This window comes from Sus scrofa, chromosome 10, assembly GCF_054392235.1.
Source record: "Sus scrofa isolate SSC_HxYL_T2T_F1_AM1 chromosome 10, Sscrofa_HxYL_maternal_Yorkshire_Landrace_v2.0, whole genome shotgun sequence".
Lineage (NCBI taxonomy): Eukaryota > Metazoa > Chordata > Mammalia > Artiodactyla > Suidae > Sus > Sus scrofa.
Genome location: NC_139392.1, coordinates 50137730 through 50156034, shown reverse-complemented (window position 1 = coordinate 50156034; position 18305 = coordinate 50137730). Strand labels below are relative to the sequence as shown.

The 18305-nt window shown below is 42.0% G+C and overlaps 1 protein-coding gene and 1 pseudogene across 4 annotated transcripts in view; one reads left to right on the top strand and one right to left on the bottom strand.

Moving 5' to 3' along the window:
* LOC110258406 (protein FAM240B-like) overlaps window positions 1-18305 on the bottom strand; it is a 134717-nt gene that overhangs the window by 34724 nt on the left and 81688 nt on the right. For 3 of the 4 annotated variants that reach the window (XM_084979681.1, XM_084979682.1, XM_084979683.1), the window contains one exon: window positions 10606-10719. The exons of the other annotated variant lie outside the window; for it this stretch is intronic. The gene's annotated coding sequence lies outside the window, so the exon portion shown is untranslated. The remainder of the gene's footprint in view (window positions 1-10605; window positions 10720-18305) is intronic. 4 annotated transcript variants of the gene reach the window in all.
* LOC110258992 (pituitary homeobox 1 pseudogene) lies at window positions 15242-16892 on the top strand (annotated as a pseudogene).

Below are 18305 nucleotides of genomic sequence, written 5' to 3'. Positions count from 1 at the left end.
CAAGCATGAGGCATCTCTCTCCCAGACTTCAGGCAATATTACAAAGCCACAGTCATCAAGACAGTGTGGTACTGGTACCAAAATAGACATACAGACCAATGGAAGAGAACAGAGAACGCAAAAATAAACCCAGCCACCTATGGTCAATTTATCTTTGACAAAGGAGGCAAGAATAAAATGAGAAAAAAAGGCAGCCTTTTTTTTTTTGGTCTTTTTGCTATTTCTTGGGCCATTCCCTCAGCATATGAAGGTTCTCAGGCTAGGGGTCGAATTGGAGCTGTAGCTGCTGGCCTACACCAGAGCCACAGCAACTCGGGACCTGAGCCGCGTCTGCAACCTACACCACAGCTCACGGCAACGCCAGATTGTTAACCCACTGAGCAAGGGCAGGGAGCGAACCCGCAACCTCATGGTTCCCAGTCGGATTCGTTAACCACTGCGCCATGATGGGAACTCCAAAAAAGGCAGTCTTTTTAGCAAGTATTGCTGGGAAACCTGGACAGCTGCATGCAAATCAATGAAACTATAACATACCCTCACACCATGCATGAAAACAAACTCAAAATGGCTTAAAGACTTAAATATAAGACAAGACACCATCAAACTCCTGGAAGAGAGCATAGGCAAAACATTCTCTGACATCAACCTCATGAATATTTTCTCAGGTCAGAGTGTCCCGAAGCAATAGAAATAAAAGCAAAAATAAACCATAAATCAAACTGACAAGCTTTTGCACAGCAAAGGAAACCAAACAGAAAACAAAGAGACAACTTACAGAATGGGAAAAAATAGTTTCAAATGATGCAACTGACAAGGGCTTAATCTTTAGAATATATAAACAACTTACACAACTCAATGGCAAAAAAGCCAACAACCCAATTGAACAATGGGAAAAATACCTGAATAGACATTTTTCCAAGGAAGATATACAGATGGCCAACAAGCACATGAAAAAAATGCTCAACATCACTGGTTATTAGAGAAATACAAATCAAAACTACGGTGAGATACCACCTCGCACCAGTCAGAAGGGCCATCATTAATAAGTCCACAAATAGCAAGTGCTGGAGGACGCATGGAGAAAAGGGAACCCTTCTGCACCGTTGGTGGGAATGTAAGCTGGTACAACCACCATGGAGAACAGTATGGAGGTACCTTAGAAAACTATACATAGAACTACCTATGACCCAACAACCCCACTCTTGGGCATACATCCAGACAAAATTTTCCTTAAAAGAGACACGTGCACCCACATGTTCACTGCAGCACTATTCACAACAGCCAAGACATGGAAACAACACAAATGTCCATCGACAGATGATTGGATTAGGAAGAAGTGTTATATTATATATACACAATGGAATACTACTCAGCCATAAAAAGAACAAAATAAATGCCATCTGCAGCAACATGGTTGGAACAGAGACTCTCATACTGAGTGAAGTAAGTCAGAAAGAGAAAGACAAATACCACATGATATCACTTATATCTGGAATCTAATATAAGGTACAAATGAATCTTTCCACAGAAAAGAAAGTCATGGACTTGGAGAATAGACTTGTGGTTGCCAAGGGGAAGGGGGAGGGAGTGGGGTGGATTGGGAGCTTGGGTTAATGGATGCAAACTATTGCCTTTGGAATGGGTTAGCAATGAGATCCTGCTGTGTAGCACTGGGAACTATGTCTAGTCACTTGTGATGGAGTATGACAATGTGAGAAAATAGAATGTGTACATGTATGTGTAACTGGGTCACCATGCTGTACCGTAGAAAAGAAATTGTATTGGGGAAATAATTAAAAAAATAAAATTTAATTAAGAAGAATTATTCCTGTAACATTTCAATTGATTATTTTCCAAATAAAAAGTTAAAGAAATAAAAATTACTTTCCTCTTCTTTCAAGAAAAAATGTGCTATTTACCTTGCTTCTCTTACATTTACCATGCCTTCCCCCCAAATTTCTTATGCAGACCACTGACTTCAGGTAAAGAAACCCTGGGCACACATTCCCTTTTGAAATTCTTTGTAATGAGCATTTCATAATGCCAAAAAGTATGAAAGGGCTTAAAAAAGGTGAGTGGTATTGATAAAAGTTGGAGTGCCAACTTGAATGTGCTCCCAATAAGCTAGAACTGGGAACAATTTGAGCAACAAAATAAATAACATGTTATTAGTCACAACCCAAAGAATGAATCCAATACAAATTATTAAAATAAATAAATGGGGGAGAACAAGCAATTATTTCTTTCAGAATAATTCCAATGAATACATGTGGAAGGAATGAAAGGAATAGAAAAGTCACCATGAGAACACCACAGTGGTTCCTGCAGGTAGGATTCTTTGAGGAATGATCAAATTAGTAGATGAAATTTTTAAGGAGAAACGGGGTGTTTGCATAGCTTCAAACAGCCTCTCCAAAATTTATTATTTTGGCTATTTTAACATATGACCACAAATTCTTGATCACCATCCCCTCCCCCCACCAGAGATAGTGCCAAATATGAAACCATATACAAGCCCCTAAATCCTTGTGTTTTATTTAATTAATTAATTAATTAATTTGCTTTTTAGGGCCTCACTTGTGGCCTGTGGAGGTTCCCAGGCTAGGGGTCCAATTGGAGCTACAACTGCTGGCCTACGTCACAGCCACAGCGACTCAGGATCTGAGCCACATCTGTCACCTACACCACAGCTCATGGCAATGCTGGATCCTTAACCCACCGAACAAGGCCAGGGATCAAACCTGTGTCATCATGGATGCTAGTTAGATTTGTTTCCACTGAGCCACGGTGAGAACTCTAAAGCCTTGTGTTTTAAAGAGCAATGCTTTTTATTTGGCCTCCCAGGCCTCCCCTCAGTCTCAAAAGGCTGACTCAAGTGTTAATAATTCAGAAACATAGGTTACAGATAAAAACTAGTTAAAATGGTCTCCATAGTAAACCAGCTATAATGGAAAAAAATAAAAATCATTATATAAAAAAACATTTTAAAAAAATGAAAAAATTAAAACAGTCTCCATGATGTTATGCCATGCCTTGGCCCGTGAATGCATCCTTACCAGTTTGTACAAATGATTTCTTCCTTGCTTGATTGCTTTCTTTTCCTAATGGTTACATTCTAGTTAGAGTTATATTGGACCTAGTATTTTCTTTTGTAATTGAAACACTCCCTATCATCCCTTTCCTGTAAACAACCTTCTTTCTAAAGAAAAGTTCAAGAGGAGTTCCCGTCGTGGCGCAGTGGTTAACGAATCAGACTAGGAACCATGAGGTTGCGGGTTCGATCCCTGCCCTTGCTCAGTGGGTTAACGATCCGGTGTTGCCGTGAGCTGTGGTGTAGGTTGCAGACGCGGCTGGGATCCCATGTTGCTGTGGCTCTGGCGTAGGCCGGTGGCTACAGCTCCGATTCAACCCCTAGCCTGGGAACCTCCATATGCCGCGGGAGCGGCCCAAGAAATAGCAACAATAACAACAACAACAACAACAAAGACAAAAGACAAAAAAAAAAAAAAAAAAGTTCAAGAAATGATAACCTCAAAGACAATCGGAAACCATCACCTGACCAACTGAGAACAGACTTGATGACTGTGAAATGATCTATGGAGGGAAAATAATATAGACACCTTCATCAAGAACCCTGTCTTCCAAGCTAAACCTATGAAACCCCTTGTTATCTCCTCTCAGAGGAGGACACAGTTTTGAGGGATTAGACTGCTGTGGCCTCCTTTGCCTGGCAAAGCAATAAAACTGTTCCTTCTGCTTTGCCCAAAACTCTGTCTACAAAACACCTGATCACAACTCATTAAAAGTGTCAAGGTCACAAAAGACAAGGAAAGACTGAAAAACTGTCACAGGTTGGAGGAGATTAAATATCTACGCATTTTGCATAATACAATGTAGTATTTTACTCTGGATCCTGAAAAAGGACATTAATTGAAAAACTGGAGGACTCAGAATAAAATCTGCAGTTAAATTAATTGTACCAATTTGTGTGTGTGTGTGTGTGTGTGCACGTGCGTGCGCTCTTCAGGGCTGAATATGCAGCATATGGATGTTTCCAGGCTAGGGGTCGAATCAGAGCTATAGCTGCTGGGCTACACCACAGCCATAGCAACTCAGGATATGAGCCACATCTGTGACCTACACCATATCTCACAGCAATGCTAGATTCCTGACCCACTGAACAAGGACTGGAATCTTACCTGAATCCTCATGGATACTAGTCAGATTCATTTCCGCTGAGCCACAATGGGAACTCTATACTGTACCAATTTTTAATTTCATAGTTTTGATAAATATACTGGTTATGTAAGATATTAATATATTTTTATTTTAATTTATTTACTTTTTTGTCTTTTTTTGGGGGGGGGCTGCACCTGTGACATATGGAGGTTCCCAGGCAACGGGCTGAATAGGAGCTGCAGCTGCTGCCCTACACTACAGCCACAGCAATGCCAGATCTGAGCTGTGTATGTGACCCATACCACAGCTCATGGCAACACCAGATCCTTAATCCACTGAGCGAGGCTGGGGATCAAACCTGTGTCCTCATGGGTGCTAGTCAGATATGTTTCCACTGAGTCACAATGGGAACTCCAAGGTATTAATATTAAAGAAAACTGAGGTGACAGATTTGCAACTCCATCTAAATCTAAAATGATGTCAAAATAAAAAAAATTAAAAGCAGCAGTTCCCGTTGTGGCACAGTGGAAATGAATCTGACCAGGAACCATGAAGTTGCGGGTTCGACCCCTGGCCTTGCTCAGTGGGTTAAGGATCTGGCATTGCTGTGAGCTGTGGTGTAGGTCACAGACACGGCTCAGATCCTGTGTTGCTGTGACTGCAGTGTAGGCTGGCAGCTGTAGCTTCAATTCGATCCCTAGCCTGAGAACCTCCATATGCCTCTAGTGTGGCCCTAAAAGGAAAAAAAAATTAAAAGGCTTTATATCAATATATGCATCTTCCTGACACCATTATGAATTATGCATCATTCTCACAGATGGAAATTTTCAATACCCTAAGAATTAACCCTTCCAGGAGCACAGCCCTATTTAAGTCATAGAAAGAGCCCTCTTCCTTTAGGAGTTAGTAGACCTCTACTTTCCATATGGGGAAGGTGCTTGAATGAAGTCTGTTTTCTCATCTGTAAAATGGAACAGTAAAACACTACAAAGCAAGAGAAAACTGTTTAGCCTCCTCCATTTCCCTTGTCACTGCCAACCTTTGTAGGTTATATTGACAACATCTCAGCTGTTCCATTTGATGTCTAGTCACCTAATTTGGGTTGGAAGGGAATTGGGAAGTATTAGAGTCTCTCCTGCCAATCACAGAGAAGCCTGGGTCTGCATTTGCCCAATCCCACTAAAGCTGAGGCATAACATTGTCCCATTAACTAGACTAAACTACTGTTGGCCAAGGACCTTGCTTAATATGGCATACTTCACCCAATGCATCTTAAACTTTCTTGTCCAATGGACAAAATGCCTATGATTCTCTCATGCTGGCATCACTTGTCTGCTGAGTCAAAATTCTCCAAAAAAATTTTGAGCTAAAAGTGATAACTTCTCTAGCAACTTTTATATTCTACTACCATTAAAAATCTTGAAAGGTTTAAGGTGGCTAAAACATAAAAATTGGCTAAAATATTATCCTTCCCCACTTGATCCCAGCCTAATTGCTATTTGATTGCCACTAATCAATGCTACTTTTTTTCTGAACAGAAAATGAACGGTGTATCTTTAGAAAAGAATGGGCTCTAAAGGAGTCTGATTTCCCCAAACAGTTGTATTTCCAGAAACATTTTTTTCTTTTAGGAAATGAATACTTGGAACAAAGGCACTTTAATCATCTCTACTGCTCTGCTGAGTAAGAATAAAATCATGGGGTTGTTATCCCACATTTCTGCCTCACAGAGTGCAGTTTCTAAATAAGCTGGATCATTGTAATCAACGAATCATGATTCTTTAGAAAATCAAGTGGTACAAGAGAGGCAGCTATGTCTAAATGCACAAATTCAGGAAGACTAGAGAGGGAGGAGGAAATAATGAGCATGAGGGACAAGGAGAGCAAACATAGTTGGCACTGGTAGTGGTATTGAAAGAGAAAAGACACTCAAGACCAAAATACAGACTTGGAGCAGGATTCACTTTCTTTTTCCTTTTCTAATTTTTTTTTTATTTCCCCGATACATTACTTTTTTTCCTATTGTACAGCATGGTGACCCAGTTACACATACATGTATATATTCTCACTTCCTTTTTCTTTATGAGTATTATAAGACAGTTTTGTTTTTGTTTTTGTGTTTTGCTTTTTAGAGCTGCACCTGCAGCTTATGGAGGTTCCCAGGCTAGGGACTGAATCAGAGCTACACCTGCTAGTCTGTGCCACAGCCACAGCAACACAGGATCTGAACCACGTCTGCAACCTACATCACAGCTCACAGTAATACCAGATCCTTAACCCACTGAGCAAGGCCAGGTATCGAACCTGCATCCTCATGCATCCTATTAGGGTTTGTTAACTGCTGAGCCAGGAAGGGAACTCCTATAGGACAGTTAAAATTTGTTTCTTCTTGTTGTGATGGTCCATATATTTGGAGATACATATGAAAATTATTGCAGGCCATAATTTATTCAATCTTTCTTCTCAGAAAATACTACAAATGATTTGGTCAACAAGTTTTGAAGTTTTACACTGTTAGCAAAATCTTTCCTTTTTTTTTTTTTTTTTTTTTTTTTTTTTTTTTTTTTTTTTTTTTGGTCTTTTGTCTTTTTTTGTTGTTGTTGTTGTTGCTATTTCTTGGGCCGCTCCCGCGGCATATGGAGGTTCCCAGGCTAGGGGTCGATTCGGAGCTGTAGCCACCGGCCTACGCCAGAGCCACAGCAACGCGGGATCCGAGCCGCGTCTGCAACCTACACCACAGCTCACGGCAACGCCGGATCGTTAACCCACTGAGCAAGGGCAGGGACCGAACCTGCAACCTCATGGTTCCTAGTCGGATTCGTTAACCACTGCGCCACGACGGGAACTCCAAAATCTTTCCTTTAAGAGTGCATTTTTTTTTTTGTCTTTCTGCTATTTCTTGGGCCACTCCTGCAGCATATGGAGGTTCCCAGGCTAGGGGTCGAATCGGAGCTGTAGCCACCGGCCTACGCCAGAGCCACAGCAACATGGGATCCCAGCCGCGTCTGCAACCTACACCACAGCTCACGGCAACGCCGGATCGTTAATCCAGCGAGCAAGGGCAGGGATCGAACCCACAACCTCATGGTTCCTAGTCGGATTCGTTAACCACTGCGCCACGACGGGAACTCCAAGACTGCATTTTTTTTTTTTTTTTTTTTTTTTTTTTGTCGTCGTTGTTGTTTGTTGGGCCGCTCCCGCGGCATATGGAGGTTCCCAGGCTAGGGGTCGAATCGGAGCTATAGCCAACGGCCTACGCCAGAGCCACACACAGCAAGGCGGGATCCGAGCCGCGTCTGCAACCTACACCACAGCTCATGGCAACGCCGGATCGTTAACCCACTGAGCAAGGGCAGGGACCGAACCCGCAACCTCTTGGTTCCTAGTCGGATTCGTTAACCACTGCGCCACGACGGGAACTCCCAAGACTGTATTTTAAAACATGTAAATATATGGAGTTCCCGTCATGGCTCAGTGGTTAGCGAATCTGATTAGGAACCATGAAGTTTGGGGTTGGATCCCTGGCCTTGCTCAGTGGGTTAAGGATCCTGTGTTGCGGTGAGCTGTGGTGTAGGTTGCAGATGGGCCTTGGATCCCACGTTGCTGTGGCTCTGGCGTAGGCCGGTGGCTACGGCTCCGATTCGACCCATAGCCTGGGAACCTCCATATGCTGGGGGAGCGGTCCAAGAAATAGCAGAAAGACAAAAAAAAAAAAAAAAAGAAGAAAAAAATAAAACATGTAAATATAGTGCATGTATACAGCAAAACATTTCAAAAAGTACTGAAAGTGGAGGTCCCATTGTGGTGCAACAGAGACAAATGTGACTGGTATCCATGAAGATGCAGGTTTGATCCCTGGCCTCACATTGGAATCACATTGGGATTCCAATGTTGCTGTGAGCTAAGATGTAGATTGCAGACATGGCTTGGATCCTGCATTGCTGTGGCTGTGAGATAGGCTGGCAGCTTGCAGCTCTGATTTGACCCCTAGCCTGGGAACTTCCATATGTCATGGGTGGTGTGGCCCTAAAAAAAAGCAAAAAAAAAAAAAAGCAAAAAAAAAGTACCGAAGGATATAAAACTAAAAGTCTTCTTTTTTTCTTGCTCTTGCCTGATACTCTTCTCAAAGACACCCACTGTTAATAATGTCTTATTTATATTTCCATTTTAATGAAACCACATATGAGAATTTTTTTTTTGCAAGCAGAACCATAGTATATACACTGCTCTGCATTATTTTTTCACTTCAGAAAATATTTCCTTGTCAGCCTGTATTTTTTTTTATGGTTGCCATTTTTAATGGATATGCCATAATTTATTTAATCATTCTTGTGTTGATGGACATTAAATTTATTTGGATCTATTGCAAAAAATTGCAGTGAATCATATATTTTGTTCACAAGCATATCTGGAGCAGAAACTCCTAGAATTATAATTGCAGGTCAATTACAAGCTATGTATTCTTAAATATTGACTGTATAATTCCATATGGCCCTCTGCTGTTATGGGAGTGTTGGAACATTTATAGACTTAGAAAATCCTCTTTTGTAGAGGTGCTTTTAGTCTCCACTAGGGCAGAAAATACCAAACTATTGATGTATTCAGCACTTAGTGAAAAGACAAAAGCACAGCTTCTGGTTCTGTACTCAGGAGATCATACCTGAATGTGCCATCTCAAGACAGACACTGGAAAGTAGTTGACACTCAAAAATTATTTGTTGAATTAATGAATAAATTGTGACAGTGCTGATATAGAGTCCTATGTGTTCAATAGTATTAAACATTAAAAAAACTCATTGCTTAAACAAATAAAAAACACAAATTTTAACAAAATTTATTTGCATTTTTGTGCTAATAAGGAAGATACATAGTTTGAGATAAGTAAAAAGAAATGTTCAAGTTTCTCACAGTAGATATTCTAAATGGCCAATTATTAATTTCTATTTCCTCTATTTTCTTTGGATGATATTTGGCCTATTGTGATTTCAACCATATTATTATTATTAATGTATTTATTTCTTAGGTACATGTTTAAATGCTTTTTATTTTATGACTTTCTTTCACTTTGTTTACAAACTTTCTTTTTAGATTTTGGCAAAGATACTTCAGTATCCTCATCTGTGAAATGAGGTGTTCGGTTTAGAGGTTCACCAGGGTTCTTTCTGGTTCTAAGAGTCGGGGAAATCCATTAGTATCAGGTTCAAGGGAATAATCTGCACCTTTGGCATTATAGGGGTTTTGTATTTCAGTGCATATCTTCCAAATGAGGATGTCTGGTTGCCTTGGACATAACTAAAGGGCAAATATAAATAATTAGACTTTAGCAGAAGGGGTCTGTTCTTCAATCAGTTCTATTTCTCTGCATCCTCACAGCAAAGATTTTTTTTTTTTTTGCTCAAGTTTATATCTATTCAAATAATTAGTTTTATTTGCAGCAAAAATTGCCAATCTGGAAAAGATATTACTCCTTCGGGAATTCATAAATTTCGTTTACTAATTAACTTACTCTGAAAGCATACTAGAATGCCCTTTAAATAAATATCAAGTTAATCAAATAACATTTATATAAACCTTGATTTTGTGTAAGGCTCAATCACTTATGTCATTTTTTTTTTTTTTGTCTTTTGTATTTTTTTTTTTGTTGTTGTTGTTGTTGTTATTGTTGCTATTTCTTGGGCCGCTCCCTCGGCATATGGAGGTTCCCAGGCTAGGGGTTGAATCGGAGCTGTAGCCACTGGCCTACGCCAGAGCCACAGCAACGCGGGATCCGAGCCGCGTCTGCAACCTACACCACAGCTCACAGCAACGCCGGATCGTTAAACCACTGAGCAAGGGCAGGGATTGAACCCGAAACCTCATGGTTCCTAGTCGGATTCGTTAACCACTGCGCCACGACGGGAACTCCACTTATGTCATTTAATGAGGGGCTAGATAATGATTAGGTGTATAAACCAAAACAAAAGATAATTCTACAATTTACTTTCCCAAGTCCTATGTTATTTAGTCAAGTAAAAACCCCAAATTATAGATTAATTCTCAAGACCTTCAGCTTTCTAAGATGCCGCCTTGATTCTGGCACCCATAATAAATGTTTCCTTGGCACTAAGTTGTCCATTAATCAATATGAGGTATGTTCTGTATTTTATTTAATCTCAAGAGAGACTTTCTCAGTGAGATCAAAAACTGATTTATGTTTTTTCATACTAACTTGAAATGCATGCATAACCAACATGCAGAAAACAGAGATGGAAAAACTCTATTGGTCTAACCCTGTTCCCAGACTAGTGCAAAGTGGGGTGTTCAAAGGGAGGGAAAAATGAGTCCAAATGGCCACCAAAGACACATGTATAAGAAATGAGTGTCAACTCCCAGCACCAGGTATAAGCTGATCCCGCACCTGACAACACCAAGATGAATACACTGTACCTTAAAGATGAATTTCCAGGTGAGGTGGTATCCTGCTGAGGTGCAAAGGAAGACAAGTCTCAGTCCCACTCCTGGATCCTCAGTTCTGATTTGTGAAGGCCAACAGGTGCTGCCCTGAAATTCATTATCACAGCCTTTTATATATGGAGTGAAGGAGTTACAGAAATCCCTCAACCTTTCAAGGTCATTTAAACCAAATTAGTAGCAGAATTAGACCATATCTTTCCAGGGACATTGTAGATTTCCCTTGTGGTGAGAGATGACTCTAAGCAAATTCCATCTATTGCTACCCCACCCACCCCAGGGGAGGAGAGCTTCTGTTTTGGCAGATCTCATGGGTGCCATGACTTGGCCTGAACCAAAAGAGATGACTTAGAACCTGTACTGGATTATCCATGTCCCCTGTTCCTCTGAGACTTGTGAAAAGCCATCCTCTGCCCCTCAATGTGCAAAAGGGACTGGAATGGTGGAACGAGTCACTATTGGGTGTAACATTACAGGAAGACTTAAAGAGGCATCTTGTTCTTTGGAGCCATTAATCCTTGAATAGAATCTGGTGATGACATATCACGGTCTGCTTAGTTCTCTACCAGCTGAAGCAGGAATTGACCCCTGGTGAGTGTTTTCCAATAAAATGCATCCAAGTGAGATGACTTCTCATTTTAGAGTGGCTCTTATCCCATTTTAGAGGAGCACATTTTGTCCTTAGGAAAAACACTTAGAGAATACTCACTCATCTGATAACAAAAATAGCTCTGGTTTTCAACAAATCTTTCTGCTATGCTACTAACTGCATACTCATTACTTGGTTCAGTGAATTATAAATATACAACTTACATTACATGTGACGACCTTGTCTAATATTGATGTTCAAATTTTATCTGGTTGAAGTGGTAATATTTAATATTGAATCTATGAATGTACTTCAATGAGTCCACTTACTTTAAACTGGCTGAACAAAATTTTACAGAGGAAAGTGGTTTTCATAAGGAAAGAGAGGAGTTAATTCTGAAACCACTTGTAGAGTACCACCTATACAAAAGCAACAATTTAAAGAAAGAAAATCTCAATGAAAAATGTATCCAAGGAGGACATTGAAACCACAGATGTCTATCATTTATACTTCAGAAAATGCAGTGAAACTAAATACTAGCAGGTGACAGATTATTAAATGACAATTTCTGTCTTTAACTCCTGATGAAATAAAATTCATATTTTATGGGAAGAGGAGAAGAATTTAAATATAAAATTTTTCTTTGATCATTTGGGTCTCTTTCCTCCCCTTTAGTGTATGTTGTGTGTCTGCATTAACCAGACCTCCTTAGGAGAAGACATGGCTTCTTAATCTCATCCAGGGTCACAGCTCATAGGTAATAGAAGGAGACTGGGGTTCCAGTCATGGCTCAGTGGTTAACAAATCTGACTAGGAACCATGAGGTTGCAGGTTCTATCCCTGGCCTTGCTTAGTGGGTTAAGGATCTGGTGTTGCTGTGAGCTGTGGTGTGGGTCACAGATGCAGCTGAGATTCTGCATTGCTGTGGCTGTGGTGTAGGCCGGCAGCTATAGCTCCAATTGGACTCCTAGCCTGGGAGTCCAATTGGAGCAGGCCTAGATAAGGCAAAAAGTCAAAAAAAAAAAAAAAAAAAAAAGAAGGAGATAACCTTCCTTCATCATCTTGTAAGGGGCCGTGGCACCCATTGATAGGGATAGAGTAGGATAATTACCAAGAAGTTGTAGGAGTCCCAATAAGGGACCACAGATAGAAAGGGACATCTGGGGAAATTTGGGAGATCACTATAAGTTAATAATTGCTCAAGAGGGCCATCAGAAGGAACAAAGCAGACTTGCTTGACTAGTGGAGGCATGAGATATGCCTCAGGTCACTGGGTGGGGGATGGGGTGAGGGCTGCATTCAAGTTCATACCAAGGACAGGAGTTTAAGGACCACCATTCTACTGATATGAATAAGCACCATGACAGTCCTAGTTTGACCTTATAGGGTCAAATACTCTCTTACTGGATACCAAGGAAGAGCTACTACTCTACTTGAAGAAAGAGGAAGAGGCAGTCCTTTCCCACCCCCACTCCCCTTGGATTATAAAAATGTAGCCCACCTAATCCTTGGGGCAGAGCATCCTTGTCTGCCTGCTTGCATCTCTTACAAGTGTCGTATCTAAATAAATCTATTTCTTGCTTGCCACTTTGTCTCTCACTGAATTCCTTCTATTCTGAGACAGAAAGAAGCTGAACCTCAGTAAGTCCAGACTCTGGGTGAGTGATTTTCATTTAAAATCCATGGGTTCAAACCCCACTCTGGGTTTAGGCTGGGTTTGAGTCCTGGCATATGGGTTCAAGTCCCAATCTGGGTTCTGGCTAGGTTCAAACCATAAGTGCTATCAGTTTCACCATGACCCTCTATATTTGTTTTGTATGCGTAGATATGGATTGTGTAAACCATCAATAATATATAATTTAATATACAGTCCTCTGTCTCAAAAATTTACATAACTGTGCTTTGAATTCTAACTGGCAGAACAGTTCTTGGAACTTTCTGAGAGGCTGTTTTCTGGTTATAATCCTCAGTTTGGCTCAAATAAAATTTTCCATTTCTTACATCAACTGATTAATTTTTTTTTCAAATATGTATGGTGTAGCCAACAGGAAATCAGAGATAACCCACTGGGAGTTTATCCTGAACTGGTTCTTGGTATGAAGCATAGGCCCATTGAGCCCCACTGGTTCCTTAGAAGTTCTGGTGAGTTCCCCTGACATCCAGATCTCATTGTGAAACCAAGCAGGGCCCTGTGCACTCCTGGGCACACAAGGCTTTCTTTCTGTGGCCCCCATTTCTTGCTTTTAGGGAATAAACTTCAGCCTCCATGACCTTCCCTGAGTTCCAAAGGGCAGGCTCAAACAGTTGCTCATCAGGGAAGGGAGTGGATTCAGAGACCCCAGGGAGGAGCAGTCAAGAAACAATAGTGCAGCCTTGGGGCAGGGTCCTGGTTCCTCCTAAAAGTATATAGATAACAATATTTTTGGGTTCTTCTACAGAACTAAACCCCTCAATGAATGGAATACAGTAATGAAGCATTCTTTATTCTGGAAAGAAGACCACCAGACCACTGAACACCAGCTTTGAAAACAACGCAAGCTTGCCTCTACCCTGATCCTTATCCGTGGCCCTATTTTTCACTCCCCAGACTGTAAAACCACTTCCCAAACTCTCCTAAGTGGGGAACAGTCTTTGAGGCATAGGCCTGCTGTGACCCTCCTTTGCCTGGCAAAGCAATAAAGCTATTATTTCTCCTTCACCCAAAACTCTGTCTCCATGTTTCTTTTTGGTACCAGTGAGCAGAGGAAGAGTTCTGGCTATAATTGTGTGAGTGATGATCCTTAAAATTTTATTCAAACTATTCTTACTTAAAACTTGGAGTCTTTTTTTTTTTTTTTTTTTTTGTCTATTTAGGACAATCTCCTCAGCATATGGAGATTCCCAGGCTAGGGATCGAGTCAGAGCTGTAGCTGCCAGACTACGCACAGACACAGTAATGCAGGATCTGAGCCTGCAACCTACACCACAGCTCATGGCAATGCTGGATCCTTAACCCACTGAGCAAGGCCAGAGATTGAATTCTCATCCTCATGGATACTAGTCAGGTTTGTTAACCACGGAGCCATGATGGGAACTCCCCCCATCTTAAAAAAAAAAAGATTTCTATTTTTTCAATTATACTTGGTTTACAGTGTTCTGTCAATTTTCTAAAACTTGTCTTAAGGGGCACTGGTACACTACCTAGGCAGAATCCAATGAGGATCTGGGCAGGAGGCCTAAGAAAACATAGGTGGCTGGGTTTTGTTAAGTTTGGATTAAATTGAAAAAACAAACAAACAAAAAAACCAAATTGACATGTGGTCTTGAGAGAATTAACACATATCTTTTCTAACAAAGTAAGACTTGGTTACTCCATTTTGTTCCTGCTTTGTCTGAGACACCCTCCTCTACCCCCCTCTTTCCCTCTTCTCCCAGTAACAATTTGTTTCAAATTAGCCAACTGAGAAGAATGTGTGCCCCAACCCAACCAATGGGAAGGGAAGAGATACACTGCCTGTGTTAGAGATAAATAGGGGGGGGGGTCTTCCTTCTTCATGCACTTTTTGAGCACTCATGCCCTTCTGCAGAAATAAAGAGCCTTGTCAAGATCTCCCTGTGTTCGTGTGTCTCACTTTCCAACACTGACGATCCCAGCCGAGGTCACCTTTCCCCAACACTCTGAACCGAGAAAAATTGTGCTGGTGAAATTTTGCTAGTGAATTAGAATTAATTCAAATGCCTGAATTATTCAGCTCTGAAGAATAAGGGAGACCCACTACAACTAGCAAGTAAATACTGCATGACCAGAGGCCGATAATCTAGTACTCCAAGCACCCATGGTAACTGTAAACTGTTGAAAGGAGAAACTAAGGGAAAAAAAAAAAAGAGTTGAACTGTTTCAAGGGTAACTCTTTGGTTAGCTAAACTCAGAAGCAAGGACACATTTGATCCACCATACTGTCCTCAGAAACTTGTTCAGATCATTTCATATCTGAATTAGACTACCAGATTAATAATGGAAAGCCTAAAGGCAAAAGAGCGCCCATGCAGGCAACCACCTATGGGTTTATGTATGCTCGCAAGTACTTAAACGGGAATTAAAGGAAACCCCACCCTGAACTGGCCAAGATTGGCTTCTTGTTTGGGGCACTCCCAAACTGATTTTTTTTATGGACTGTTTTCAAGCCAATGGTCTTCTGGGTCTCTAGCAGTAGGGTCTGCCAGAAACAACAGTGGTAAAAAATTTTCTCTTTCTAAATTAATTAGCAGGGAAAAATATGTTTAGGGCTACCTCCTTGGATCCTTTGAATTGGAAAAACTTCTAAATTGTTAAAATTGAGAGAGCTCTCATCTTAAACTATTGTACCGATTTTTGTTGGTATGCAGAAGCCCCCAAATGCTTTAAAACTCCAAAATAACCTCATTAAAAGATTTATTGCAGAAGGCTAATTAAAGATTAATGATAAAAATGTACCTATAACTTTAACTATTGCTCCCCTCTAAACCTTATTTAAATAGTCATTCTAAAATAATCTTTTGTCTGAATTGCCTTCCCCATCTGAAAACACTAGTACTTGTTACAATGGAACCATCTGAAGTTACAGGCTAGCCTCTTCAGATCAAATGTGAACCAAGGGCCATAGTTAAAAGTGAGGCAGTTATAGGGATGGAGTAGGATAATTACACAGGTAGTTATAGGAATCCCAATAAGTCCCATTGATAGAGAGGGAAACCTAGGAAATTTGAGAGCTTTTTGGAAAGCATCAAATGCCTATGTGAAAGTGACCATCTCTTTAAAATATAAATTTCAGGAAGGTAAAACAGAGCAATAGGTAATTTGGAGCCTGACTTAGGTACAAATAGAGATCTTAAATGTCTTCTCCATAAATATTAGTAAAAAGGATTTAGTGATCTGGGCAGGTGATCTGGATTTGTCCCATCTACCAGAAACCCAATTTGAATCCAACCCTTTTTGTTATTGATGGGTTTTATATTATTGTACCTCATTCATGGCTGAAATTTGGGGATGGAAATGATAGGGTGTCTCAAGTCAGCAACTGCAGGACCTGGAGGCCACGTTCCAGAGGAACCACTACCCGGACATGAGTATGTGCATGCAGGAGGAGATTGCTGTGTGGACCAACCTCACCGAGCCACACGTGCAGGTCTGGTTCAAGAACTGGTGAGCCAAGTGGCACAAGTGCAAGGGTAACCAGCTGCTGGACCTGTGCAAGGACGTCTACGTTCCCCAGTTCAGCGGCCTCTGAGGATGTGTATGCTGCTGGCTACTCCTACAACAACTGGACCACCAAGAGTCTGGCGCCAGCGCCACTCTCCATCAAGAGCTCCACATTCTTCAACTCCATGAGCCCGCTGTCGTCACAGTCCATGTTCTCCGCCCCCAGCTCCATCTCCTCCATGACCATGCCCTCAAGCATGGGCCCCGGTGCCATGCCCAGCATGCCCAACTCGGGCCTCAATATCAACAACCTCTCCGGTCCTCACTTAACACCACCATGTCACCGGGCGCCTGCCCTTATGGCACACCCGCCTTGCTGTACAGCGTCTACCCCGGACACATGCAACTCAAGCCTAGACAGCCTACAGCTCAAGTCCAAGCAGCACTCCTCGTGAGGCTACAGGCAGCCTGCAGGGACCGGCCTCAGGCCTCAAAGCATGCCACTACAACAGCTGACCTCCCAGGAGGGCCAAGAGGACCGGTGGTGGGCCCGGCACCCCTGGGGCGGGCGCTGAGGACCTGGCGCCTCCACGGCCCCTTGCTCCCCACCTCCCCACCTCTGGCTTAGTTTTGTGTTTGCTTTCCTGGACCCCACTCAGCCCTCCAAAACAAGATAAAACGAAGCAAAAAGACGTCAGAGAAAAGTGCTGGAGAAAAACAAAAACGGATGAGCTGCAATTTTCCTCGGGATAGTGCCGGTGGTTCGTCTTCGCTCCCTCCCAGCAGGACGGGCTGCTCCGCGGAGGGGATGCGGCGCGGGAGGAGCGGGCCGGGACCGGTAGCTCGGAGGGAGCGCTCCCATAACCCGCGTTCCCGCCGAGCTGGACCCGGACTGAGCGGCCTCGCCTGAGAACTGGAGCGCCACGGAGCCGGGGCAAGCCTGGCCCCTGGCAGGGTGCGAACCTAAAGGCCCCCTCTGAGCTGGGCGCGGCCGAGCATACCTTAGCTCCATCCAGATGCAGGTTGGACCTGGCGTTGGGCCGGGGATCAAGGTACCCATCCCAGGGTCCGGGACTCGCAGTAGACCAGCACTAACGGCCAGGCGCGTCTGGCCTATTTTAAGGCCACAGAGCTGCAGCTGGAGGTGTGGACAGGATGGAGGGTGGGAAAGATTCGTCTCTGAGCCTTCAGCCCCCGAGCTTCGCCGCCGGCTCAGGTCCTCCACTTGGCTTCCTGGCTAGGAGGTGGCCTCCTGTCCCAGCGAAGAGCCCCTTCCTCACCGGCCGCTGTGCGAAAGTCCAGCCTGGAGAGCTTGGGGGCGCTGCCAGGGCCCCACGCCCGCCTACACTGCATACCCGCTCTCAGACATACAGCCTCTCTGTGTATGTCGCACTGACTGTATAGAATCATAAATCTATAATTTATATTGACTAGTTCATGTACACCTATTAAAACCATAATACGAGCATGCTTTAAAAAAAAGAGAAATTAGAGGGTGTCTGTATCTGTTTGTGTTTGTATACCTCTGTGTTGTAGATGTTTGTTATTCCCAAAGTTAATTTGTAAAAGCTTTATTTATTGAATTGGATTATAGGAAATTAAGCATTTATATTAATACTCAGAAATATAAAAGAAACTGGCCGGAATGAATTTTGGGGTCACATAATCTGGCAAATATGCAGTGTTGAATTAATATCAGGTATTAAAGATGTTATCTCTTTGGTTTAGTTATTATAGGCATGTTTTTAGAGTTATCAACATTAAATATAATACTTTTATAGTACCTAGGTTTATTAGAAAGCAAATAAGATCTTGTTATTTGTTACAAGTTTGTTAGCAAGAAAAATAACTTGGTATGATGAAACTTTTAAGCAAATAAAGTAGAGGTAAATGAATTAAAAGCTTTTAGGTTAAACTCTATAATTATAT